Source organism: Perissodus microlepis, chromosome 11 (genome assembly GCF_051167445.1).
Source record: "Perissodus microlepis isolate ML-2025 ecotype Zambia chromosome 11, ASM5116744v1, whole genome shotgun sequence".
NCBI classification, from domain to species: domain Eukaryota; kingdom Metazoa; phylum Chordata; class Actinopteri; order Cichliformes; family Cichlidae; genus Perissodus; species Perissodus microlepis.
The window spans coordinates 12631834-12644204 of record NC_140471.1 but is presented as its reverse complement, the minus strand read 5'-3'; the positions used below and the strand labels follow the sequence as shown (position 1 = coordinate 12644204).

Genomic DNA, 12371 nt, shown 5'->3' with positions numbered 1-12371 from the left:
ATCAAACACAAAGATTTCCTGTTGCTTTCTCTGGTCACTGAGTAGGGAAAAAAATGTTTACTCAGTGAGCTTCCTAGATTCTTACAAAGTCCCTGTTGCTTTGCATTTTCAGGCTGCCCTCTTTTAGTATTTCTCTCTGAAAGTATTATTTGGACAGTAAATTCACACAATTTTTCCAAAATGGGCATCCATGTACAGAAACAGACGTACTAACTGCTCAGGGTTAAATTGACACGTTTTCTCAGATAACACCATTCTTGGCCATTTTTGTGGTACATGCCTTCCTCGAGGATTTTGATTATTAAAATATTGCTAATGCTTTTTATTGAACACACTAATCACCAACTCAGTGCTCAGTGAAGCCATCAAACTGTGCAAATTGGTTTAACTGTGAAGGTTTTAAGCCAATCATCATTGACGTGCTTTATGAGAAAATATCAGTAAATATATAAATATTTCGTTGTTTAAAGGACACATTATATATGTGACTCATAAAAAATCTGCACTCTAGCATTCTTGGGATGTTCTATTTTCTACTTTCCCAAATAAATCCTCCTTTAAAGAATCATTTTGTGTTTCACTTTCAAAGGAAAAAGCCATTTAGGTCTCACATTTTCCTTGTCAAAACTAAATTGCTCAAAAATAAACGCGGTCTTCACAGATAAGCGTTATGTAAATTATGAGAAGATTATCTCTACGCTGAGCTGATAGAGAAGTGTGGATACACAGATCATCAGTTTTTAAACCTGTCAGAACCTTTTCTTTTCTTTCTTTCTTTCTTTCTTTCTTTTTTTTTTTTAAAAAGAGACATTTTGATTACCCACTTCTATTCACAAGCATGCTCCATCAGAGGCGAAAGTGGGGTCCAGTATTTCACAGTGAAACACTCCAAGAGGCAGTGCCAAATGATTTCTCCTGGCCCATTTATGTGGTTCAACTTCAGCGGAAGTGGACTGAGGTCACTGATAATAGAATGCAGGATTTATAGCAAAGAGTGACAATGAAGGAGAATAATTCTAGTGCTGAATCACTGCTGATACTTTAGCAGATGAATCACTTTAGATACTTAAAAGATCCAATTGCATAATACCATCAGGCTTATACACTGAAAGGTTTGTCACCATGTTGCTCGATTCACCATTGCATCCTGATCTCACAGTCTCACGTAAGTCTTGTCACGAACAACCAGAAAGAATCAACAGTCAGAAAGAACCAGTACGAGCAATAATCAGTCATGTTGCAGAAATACTGCAAACTGAACCAAACCAAAAATCTTCTGCTATTCCACCAACACACTGACTCACGCTTGTTTTAACCTTAGTAACATTTAAAAAACAAAAGCAAAAAACCCACAACAGAATTCAAATATTAAAAGGTTTTCAATGTGAGAATTTTTATTTTAATCCCAGTCCTATCAATTTACAGCAAACCTCAGTAACTACTAGATTAGCTCATGAGTTCAAAGTGAGTTTAGCCAACTTCACTACAGGTTGCTTCTGCAGGTCTGATGAATAAGGCTGACTATAAATAACTATATACATTATTATCCTTATTAGAAACAGCTGTTCGATGGGGAATATAAAACTTATAAAAGGACAGACAGGTGTGGGCTGAAATACCAACAATCAGCTGCTTGCGTTTTGTGTTTTTTTTTTTTTTTTTTTTTTTAAATAAAATAAACTATGCCTGCTAGCTAATGTGGTTGCTGTCCTGGCAGTAGTTCAAATATAGCCAGGACAAAAATAATTTCTTGCCTTGTTTCTTTTGTAATCATATGTTTCTGAAAACGTCAAGGAAAAAAAACTATTGTTTTAAAATTTGCTTTCTTGCTTCGAGATAAATTTATATTCTTATTTAACTGAAGAAGATTTATCTGCTTGTCATTATTCAGTTTTCTTATTGTAGTGACATGATTTCAGCTGTGACAATGTTGCTATATTTTCAAAAAGACAATATTTTTTCTCTGTGTTGATTTTTTTTTTTTTTTAAAGAATGGGATGAGTTTTAAATTTTGTCATGGTCATAAGTCCATCCCTTTTATAATCAGTCATGCAGACAGAAAAATTGCTTTACTTGTGCTAAATTTCATGTGGGCGTGTAGTTTTCCCGAAACAGCAATTAATGCTTGTCAACATTCAGCAAGCCAGACTGTTACTGGACTGACCCACTATCAAACCATTGTGGCTTAAAGCTGAAATAAATATAGTGTTAGTTTTAATCTAGAAATGACTCAGACATGTTCCATAAATGGTAAAATATAAAAGATTTTAATTTAGATAAATAATCTCATTGTCTCCTAATTCAACAATCATTGCAACAAACTCGGTTCAACTGTCATGCTTTACCTGAAACCCGAGCCCTAATTCAAATAACATTTGCCAGTTTTTAATTACAGTTATTCTGAACGGTTATGTAAATGATAACATGATATTATCACATCATGAAAGGAGTTCACTGAAATTGAAAATAGCATTCCCTGGAGTGGATCATTGTTATTTCATGTGTTGAATGATAATACAGTTCTTTAATTTGTTGGACAAAGAAATTATTTTTTGTAGTTTTCCCTCTGTACACCATCACATTGGATTTAAATCAAACAATCAAGATGTGATTGAAGTGCACTGTTAATTAAAGATGGTTTTTCAATAATCTTTCTTTTTTCCAGTAACTGTTTAATAATTGCACTTTCATACATGGTCCACCTGTTTCAAGTGGCTCAAAATTATTTGAACAAGTGACTGACAGGAAGTTGGGGTTTTTTTTTAATAGCTTTTCACTGTAATTTTAAATATGAAACCCAAAGAGATGTCACTGCAAGTGAGAGAAGGCATAATTAGGCTCAAAAGACCATAGAAGACAACTAAAAAAAACATCTTAAGGAACCTGCACAGTTCTCTGAAGAAAAAAAGGGAGATTAATGTGTCCTAGAATGATGGGGAAAAAATATGGAGAAGGAAATAAAGAACTTCCAAAGCATAACACATTATCTAACATGGTAGAGGCATTGTTATGAGATGGGCAGGTGTTGCCAGTTACTATTGTTTGCTGATGACCCAACAGTTGATAAAAGTAGTAGGATGAATTATAAAGTGTACAGGTTTATACTCTGCTCGGTATTCTGCTGAAAAACTGATCAGACAGTGATTCATAGAGCAAAGTGATAATGACTCAAAACATACTGCAAAAGCACAAGAATTTCTCAATGCAAAGAAATGAGATCTTCTTCAATGACCAAGTCAGTCACCTGAACCCAATAAAGTACACTTTAAAGTTACTGTAGACAGAGAGACCCACAGAAAAAGGCCAATGACCAATAATGAGTTATGTTATTTATAAGGGTCTATATGCAACAGAATAAGGATGCACTTAATTATAATATTACCAGGATCAGAATTAGCAGCTGGGTACTTGAACTCTTTAGACATCTGAAGTGAAGTTAGTCTGCTTACTGGTTATAGTAACAAACTGGGTTATAGTCTTCTACCTCGATTTGGGCTGGGGTTGAGCAACTGGGGACATGTGTCTGGGAAGCTGCAGTTTCCTAACCATGACCTGTAGCTGGTAAGGCAGGCCTGCCTACCAACACTGACCAGAGCAGTTCAGATGGGGCACAGCTGCGTAATGTGGGGCTTGTTAGGCAAAGAAAGGTTGGCAGAGTGCAGAAATTATATATAATGGACTTAACTAATGTTTAGCTACTATATGACTTGTTCAAATGTAAGGATGTATTTATGTATGTAAATGTATTTGCATATGTTTAAACAAGAAAAAACTCTGAGCTGGAATGGAAAATAATCCAGAAATCTGAATATGAAGGAATTATGGAAAAAGTGAAGGAGAAAGATCTGAAACAGAAGACCAAATGGAAGTAAACTTTCTGTTATACTTGCTGGACTTTGAGGGTGCCTTTTTAAGATATAGTTAAGGATATGTGCACTGTGATGAATGACACATACAAGTCCTTTGTTTAAACTCCAACCCTACTTTGCTCCCTCCAGGGATGGTACGATTTACAACATGATAAATTGTAGACACACTTAACCATCTTCCCCATAAATCTGCCAATGATAGCAAATTCTCATGTGTCGGCTTTTTAATTTTGGTTGTGTTTTGTTTGGTTTTGGGGGGTTTTGGACTGAGAGTTAAAACTATTTGGAGTCAAACATATTAATTTACTTTCCTTCTAAGCTCCGTTATTGGTCTCATTGAGCCAGGAGGACTATTAGGTCCTAGTCTGTCTTCCTTTGCCGTTCAGGGGGAGCAGCTGCAACATTATCAGCAGGACATGCTTTGGTTCTGGCAAAGACTTCCCTGCTCTCAGCAGCTTTACTGCATTTACAGTACATTACCACAGTTCAACTTGAATAACTGTGTTTAAACTTCACCTGTCTGCTCCACTGACTTCGGTGCTGCCTTCTTTGTTGGCCCCTCCACCCCACTCCATACACACACACTTAAAGTGAAGACGTCGATGGTGAGCAAAAAACGTATGAAGTACATTCCAGGGTTTGTAATCACCAGAAACGATTAAGCTAAGTGGCTAACATGTATAAACATGTAAATGTGTTAATAATGTCTGTTTAAACCCTTTCTTGTGATTATTTTCATGTTGGCATTAGATAAAATAAATAAAACAAAATTTCTCCCTATGCTGTTACTGCAGCTTACTGCAACTTCTGCATGTCCATTTCATGTTTTGGAAAGGCAAAATGTGAAATGGGCATAACCTTGTCTTTAGGTCTCGTCTGGTCTTTAAGTCATAGTCATTCCAAATTCTGCTGTAATTCAGTTTGTCAGTTGGAGGGCCATGCGAGGAGCAAAAATGGTCTTTCTTCCCTCTGGTTAACATTACTGTATGTTTGTCATTTTTATATCTAAAGGTTTAAGGGCAGTCTCTTACAGATTGCTGGCTGTTTAGATAGTTTTATGTATAAAAGCTAAACAGCTCTATCACACATCAGATCTCAATGTGTTAAAAAGATTATTCTGGATATCTATATTGATATGCACTGGGTAATGTATTAAGAGTCAAAGGACACATCATTTGATAGAAATAAAAAATTATCAACCTACAGAGTGCTGACTTTGAAGACACCACAAAAATGAAAGTAAAAAAATATGTGGCAGCTAGGTTAGTCCATTTTGCCCAAAGTTCATTGCACCAACTCAAAATCATACTCAGTAGTTTTATAGCCCCCATGTACTTGTATGCATACTGCCAACATTGGGGCATGTTCCTAATGAGACGATGGATGGTGTCCTGGGAATATCCTTCCAGATCTGGACCACGCACCATTGGGCTCCTGCACGGTTTGAGGTGGAATCTGGCAGGATTGGATGGGCAAAACCATAATATTGTTCTAATGAGTTTTGTGGGGGCAAGTCAGTGGTATCAATTTCTTCATCCATTCTTCATCCGAGGGTTTCATCCCAATACCTGATGGCAGTCAGGTTGCTTAGCCTGACAGAGACAGTGATACTAGTGGCCTTCTGGACGTCATTTCGGAGTTCTGGCAGTGTTCATCCTTGCACAAAGGAGCCAATACTGGTCCTGTTGATGGGTTAAGGAGTTTCTATTCTTCCCTGTCCAGCTCTCCTAAAGTAACTGCCTGCCTCCTGGAATCTCCTCCATGCTTTTCAGACTGTGCTGGGAGACACAAACCTTCTGGCAATGACACATATTGATGTGCCATCATGCAGGAGTCGGTCTACTTATGCAACCTCTGTACGGTCCACAGATCGCCTCGTGTTAGTAGTACTGACTCTCACCTTAGGAAATTGTAAAACCATTCCTACTTTGGGTGTTGTTTCATTGTTGCGCCTATCTATACATTGCAGCTAAAACTGATTTACAACTCCCTCTGCTAATTAAACGACCAGATCAATTTCCTAGAAGTTAAACTGACTTGTTGCTGTACTTGGATTAAAAAGTGTTCCTTTAATTTATTTTGAGCAGTATATATATTTTCTCACTTCTAATACATTGCACGTTGCTGTTCCCACATATTGTATGGGGATAATTGGCTTGTATAACCAAATGAAATAACTTTATAAAAAGAGATAATATTTGAGTTGGAATTCAGATTTCAGCTTGTATCACTTTTACAACTAATCTATCCAAATATCAAAAGCTAAAAACATATCTCTGCAGTGGCAATAATTTTCTGAAAAGTAAAGCAAAATAGAGGAGTGTTGAATTTGTGTTAATAGCACTCTGCTCAATAGCTTTTGTTTAATTTGTTTTCTCAGCTTTTCACTGCTGAGTCGGTGTCCTTGTGGTCAGGGATGGATAGTGTGTGCAATGCCTTGTGAGCTGACGATATTTTCTCAGCAGTATTTAGTACTTTGAAGATTCTACCACAAAAAAAAAAAAATGTTAGTTGGTATATTATATAGCATTATTTTCTTAATTCTTTGTGAGTCTCCATAATACTGCCAACTGTACTCTGAGGTGTTTGTTTACAGAGATGTCAGATTAAGCATCTGCAATGGATAGAAGCTGTAATGTTATGCAGTGATGATAACATGAAAGGGGATGAAAGGGGAGCTTTGCTGAATCAATATTTTGATGATTCAATGATGAAATGTCATTAGCATTATAGTTAACTAACAATATTTCACAGTCAGTCTGTAGAGCAATAAATATTCAGTATTTTCAACCAAGGAATCGCCAGGGAGCTGCACAATATATACACAAATTCTTGTACCCAGGAGTTTTACTTAAAAAAAAAAAACAAAACTCAATATACTGAGATACTAACCAGTAGAGCTGGGCGATATAAGATTTTTTCATATCACGATATGTTTTTTTCATTTCAGGCGATAACGATATATATCACGATATAAGCCAAATAACTATATTTGTAAGATTTAAATGTGCCGTTGCTCACAGGTAAAATGTGAAATAATCAGCAGCTTGTTTTGATTTAAATATTTATTTCCCATAAGTTCAACAGGGTAGATGTACTTAAGGAACATGAGACTTTTTCAGATAAATAAAGGCAAATATTGCAAACTACACAAAAGGCAGCCGCTAAAGCGTTTAAGTTTCAAAATAGAACAAACAAAACAGACTACTAAATTGTCAATTCCACTTAGAAACAAAATATTAATTCTAAAAATAAATCTTAGTTTGTTTTACAGAAGAAGAGACAAAATTGACTAACTTTTGTCAATATCAAATAAACTGAGAACTAAAAGGAAATTCTCAAACTCTCCTTGTTGTATAGCTTAGCTTTTCAAACAGTTTTAACAGTTACTTTAGTCTGACAAAAGCCGAATGACGAATTAGCGCTTCCAGTCAGAGATTGAGCATGCACCGGTTTATTGTATTACCAGACTTGCTTTCGGCACAATTTACAGTGCGCGCTACTCTGTTTTTTGTCAGACTTGAAATAGCCGAAATACCTTCACACTACGGAACTTCTCTGGCTCTTCCGTTCGACAATCTCTCCGGCATTGGAACCATCACCTGTTTTCTCTTCGGTAACCTTCGGTCACGCTCTCGGTTGATTTTTCTCTAGTCGGCACACTCATTTCCTCCATTACCCGGGCGTTACGGTGGCAAGCTGCTTGCCAAACAAATACACACGTGCGGCGCCGGTGTTCTGGGAATCCATCCTACCTGGCAAACCATCCTACCCGTTGTTTCTGCGCATGCACAACACGAAATTCAGTGGCAAATTGTCCTACTTTTGTGAATATTAGCTAGAAAAATACTCTGACCGGTAAAATTAACTGCCAAACCAACCTACCTTTGTGAATGTCACCTACAAGCATACTTAAACTGCTAAAATTTTGTGGCAAATCGTGCTACTTTTGTTAATCTGAGCTAGAAGCATACTTTAATAGCTACATTTCAGTGGCGAACCATCCTACCTTTCTGAATATGAGCTAGAAGCGTACTTTAACAGCTAAAATTCAGTGGCAAATCATCCTACCTTTGTTAATAACAGCTACACACATATTCTGACGGGTAAAATTAAGTGCCAAACCATGCTACCTTTGTGAATGTTACCTACAAGCATACTCTGATGGGCAAAGTTAAGTGGCAAACCGTCATACCTACTTAAATTGGTGCTGGAATTACTCTATGACAGCAGATATGTGCATAAACTACTTACAGTAGCACGTTTTGCCAAAGTAGGATGGTTTGTCAGAACACCGGCTTGGCACTTGTGCTGTACGTAACAAGTCACGTGACGTGACGCTGCGGCTGTGATTGGTTCGGCTCTGCGCTACTTAATTTGGATTGGCTGTTCTTTTTTTTTTTTTTTTTTAAGAGGACAAGAAAGATGAGGCCTATCGCAATAGTTAAATTTTTCTATCGAGAAAAAGTTATTTCGCAATACATATCGTTATCGTTCTATCGTCCAGCTCTACTAACCAGTACTAAAATTTTTAATGGTTTCACTGGCACAACACTAAGATAAAAAGTACCTGCCTGAGTGAATCTAAATACAAATCCACCTCATCGGTTAAATGACAAGCACACATTAATAGGAGCATGAATAAGCGAAAGGGGAAAAAGAAATAATTGGAGTTATCAGTAACAGTATTAGAGCTCACAGAGGTTGTAGGCATATTGTTATTTTGCCAAGAACATACCTGTTCTCTTCTGCCTGCAGACTGTGAAGGTCAATTGCACATTTGTGACCGGCATCAATCTAATCCACTATATTATGGCTTTAAAGCAAGCCTAATCTCAAAGCAAAGATGCTTTAGATCCTTGAATCCTGCTTCATAGAGCAGGTAAAGAAAACAGAAGAATGACGCTTTGAACCAGTTTTGACTTAACAAATGTTTTTTGTCTTTTGTCACTTGAATGATGTCAAAATCCTCTACTGGTTGTGTACTCAAATGTCTGCCTCATTCATTTTATTACCATGCTCTGGTGGCTAACAGACCAGCAAACTGTTGGTTGAAAAGACTCATGACAACATTTTGATGTAGGTCAGATCAGTTAGTTGAATTTTATAAGTTGTTATCAGCATAGGCCTGATAACAACCAATAAAATTCCCTTGGTATGCATTTGCTACCAAAGGAAGGCCATCCTGACTTTGATGCAACAGATATAATAAAGTTTTTAGATTGCATTGTAGTACTGTTTAACACATCAGTATTAGTTAGATATGAACTATATATTGATCTATATATAGTGCTAACTACTGATGCAAAGCCCAAAGCCCTTAATGCATCACAGTTAACATAATTTGGTGTTGGATTAGAAACCCATTTGCAACAGTATTAGCTACAGCAACACTGTCTTCCCCTCCTCTCATTGACACACTTCACACAGCTGGCTGCAGATGGGCAGGCACACAGCCCCTCCCCTCATTAGCTGCTGAGCACATGAAGAGTAGCTGACACTTTGTGAGGACTTTCAAGAGGTCAGTAAAACCCTAAAAAAATTAAGCAGTTATCACAAATCTTAAACTGGCGGGTGCACATTTTAACATTAGCCGTTTAACTACTAGCAATTAGCTAATAGCCACATTAGCCGTATGTTATCATTTAAGGAGCGGCTAGTGGCTATGGCTAATAAAAAATGATAACCTTAAAGTCAGAACTATCAGCAAATATTAGTAGTTCTGACCATCTCTAACATTAATAGACATTTTTAGTTAGGATGATAAACAGTGGACATTATACCACTGCTATTTTTTTCTATAAATTGCTAAATTCCCAGACTAAAGATAAAAAAAAAGAAAGAAAGAAAAATTTGTGGTACTGTGTTAGGATGTCTTCTGTGCAACAAGTCCAGTTGTAAAATTTCCTTCCTACTAAATATTCCACAGTCAGAAAAACAGAAAAACACATTTTTCTGTAAAGTAAGTGACTTTAAGTAAATGACTGTAATTTGGCATCTTAATAAAAACAATGTTAATGTGCTTTGCTATTTTTTTCTTGCTTTTTTTGTATATTCATGGATAACAACAGTAATTATATTTTAGCATTTCTGATTTTGATTCATTTTTTTGCATTTGAGTCATATTTACTATTTTTGAAAGATTATGTAAGTGATGTGTCATGTCATTCATTTTTAAGAAACATTACTAATAATTAAGGGTTAACATTTTGCTAAGCCACACGTCAGACATGATATTTTGCTTATATTTCACTTCGAGCTAATCCTGCCATTTAGAGAGAATGAGGGAAAAGTTGCTGTGAGACAAAAGTGAATGGCTCAGATTTTGATGGGTTTTTGCTTATACCACCCCAACCTCTGAATAGCAATGCTGCTCTTTGTGCTTTCTTCACACTTTTGTTGTTACCAAGTGGTGGATTTTTCTCTCATTGTGAGGCTATGTTGTGTGGTGCCAGAAAATGATAATTCCATGAGTCTGTGCCTCTAGGGCCCCAAGAGTATGCTAGTAGAACTCATGCTCTTACACAATTAATTCTCCCCAAAACAAAAGTCATTGGGAAGGAGAACAGAACAAGTTTTTGTAACTTGTGTATGTTTTTCTTTGTTGAAGTTTGTCAAGAAAAGATTCAGCAAATACTTTCCCAGCAACTTGAAAAGTGCGTATTTCCATATGACAACGTCAGAACTTATGTTATTTTGAGCTTTTCCTTTTCTTTCCTCTTGTTGATGTGCTGTTGACTCAGGCGTCATTTCATCTGGAATAACTAAGAAGGTGCATGTAATAATAGGCAACCCTGTTCTTGGCTTTTCTTTTCCTCTTTGAGGGTATTCACAAATAGAAACCTTGATTAAGATTAAAGAGCTCTTTAATTTATTAATGCTATTAATTAATTAAATTCTGTACGGAACAAGACAAAAGCGACAATGAATTTTTAACATGAAAAAGAATTGACATCCCCGTGATGGACCTGATTAGTGTGTCTCCCCACTGATCTATGTATTCTCTTTGCTCTGTGATGTTTTTTTCCCCCCTCATTCCTCTGACTCTGTGCTGTACTTACATTATGTTCAATCCCTCATGCCTGAGAATGGCTTGGTGAAGCACTCATTATTGTGCTGATATTATATGCTGAGAGTAGCAGAAGAGAGGAGAGTTGCAGTGATTTTTATTCTGCTGTTGCTTGCACAAATAAGCCCCTTTCAGACGCACTTCTGTGCGGAACTGTAAACTGATGACATCTGAATGGGTCAGATTCTTGTATGAATGTGCACCCTTTTCATTTTTAACACAGCACAAGTGGGAATGCTACCTGTTACATTTAATGTATAGGCACACACACACAGAAATGGACTTTGTGCCTGTCTCTCTCACATCTTGACCTGCTCAGCTTACTAAAAGGTGCAATTTTTTCTGAACTCACAGTGGTTTTATATCTATATTTATATATATATAGTCTGAACATGACATGAACACTTAATATGCTTTAATAAATTGCCATACTTCTATATCTTTGGTCCATATGTCATATAATTCTGGACAGACATAGATGTAAACCGCCAGCTGACTGAGTTGACTGAGTGGTCCTCTCTATGCGTAGTTTTTGTTTCACTTTTTGATACAGTAAGTGTTTTACAAACACGTTGTCCCACCATGTGCCACCAGAACAGCTTCAGTATGACCTGCCATTGATTCTACAAGTCACAAGAGAAATAAAACACCCTCCAGATAATCCCGCTTGTGGTGTTCTCACAATGTTAGTGGAGAGCTGTAACATGTCAGGCTTGAATGTGTTAAATTGCGTTGACAACTGGTGACCGTAAAGGCTATAGCACATGATTCACATCATTTTCATACTCATCAAATCATTCAGTGAACCCACATGGCCTTTGACCGTACTGTTATGACAGTTTGCAAAACACTGGAAATTTAATCTATTGATTTGTATTCATGGACATGAATGTAACATTTTTTTCCCTAAATAACTGATACACACTCTGAGGGTGGTTTTATAGTTTATTAGTTTTATTATATTGTGTCATGACAGTTTGAGAACTACAGGGGTATCTATTCATTTTTGTTCACTGACGCTATTTGAAAGAGTGGTGGCATGTGTGTGGCATTTAAGAAATCCCTTTTTTGTACGTAATTTCTGTTTTAATTAACTTTTTCATTTGCCATTTGCTTGCATGTTCAATAATTTTCTTAAACCTGGTGATTAATTATGGCTCTTGTATCCAAAATGAGGTTTTCATTAAATAAAAGCAGGATTAATGGCTGTGTAATGGTTTTGTTGCAGCACTTTGTGGTGATGTGCATTGTGTTTGTTTTGTCATTTTGATATGTCTGGAACTTTGATGCCACCTGTTATTAATTTAATGAATTTGATAGTGTCACTCGTGTGTGTGGGTGTGTGTTTGTCTGTATATATGGGTTCAGAATTTATACTGCATCTCGGAGCAAACATAAGCCATGAATTCCAAGGAAGTCTCTGTGGACTCCTG

General features: G+C 36.6%; 1 protein-coding gene across 7 annotated transcripts in view; it reads left to right on the top strand.

Annotated features, from left to right (window-relative positions):
• Positions 1–12371, top strand: part of LOC146377328 (CUB and sushi domain-containing protein 3-like) — a 233650-nt gene that overhangs the window by 15660 nt on the left and 205619 nt on the right. The gene's annotated exons all lie outside the window — the stretch shown is intronic.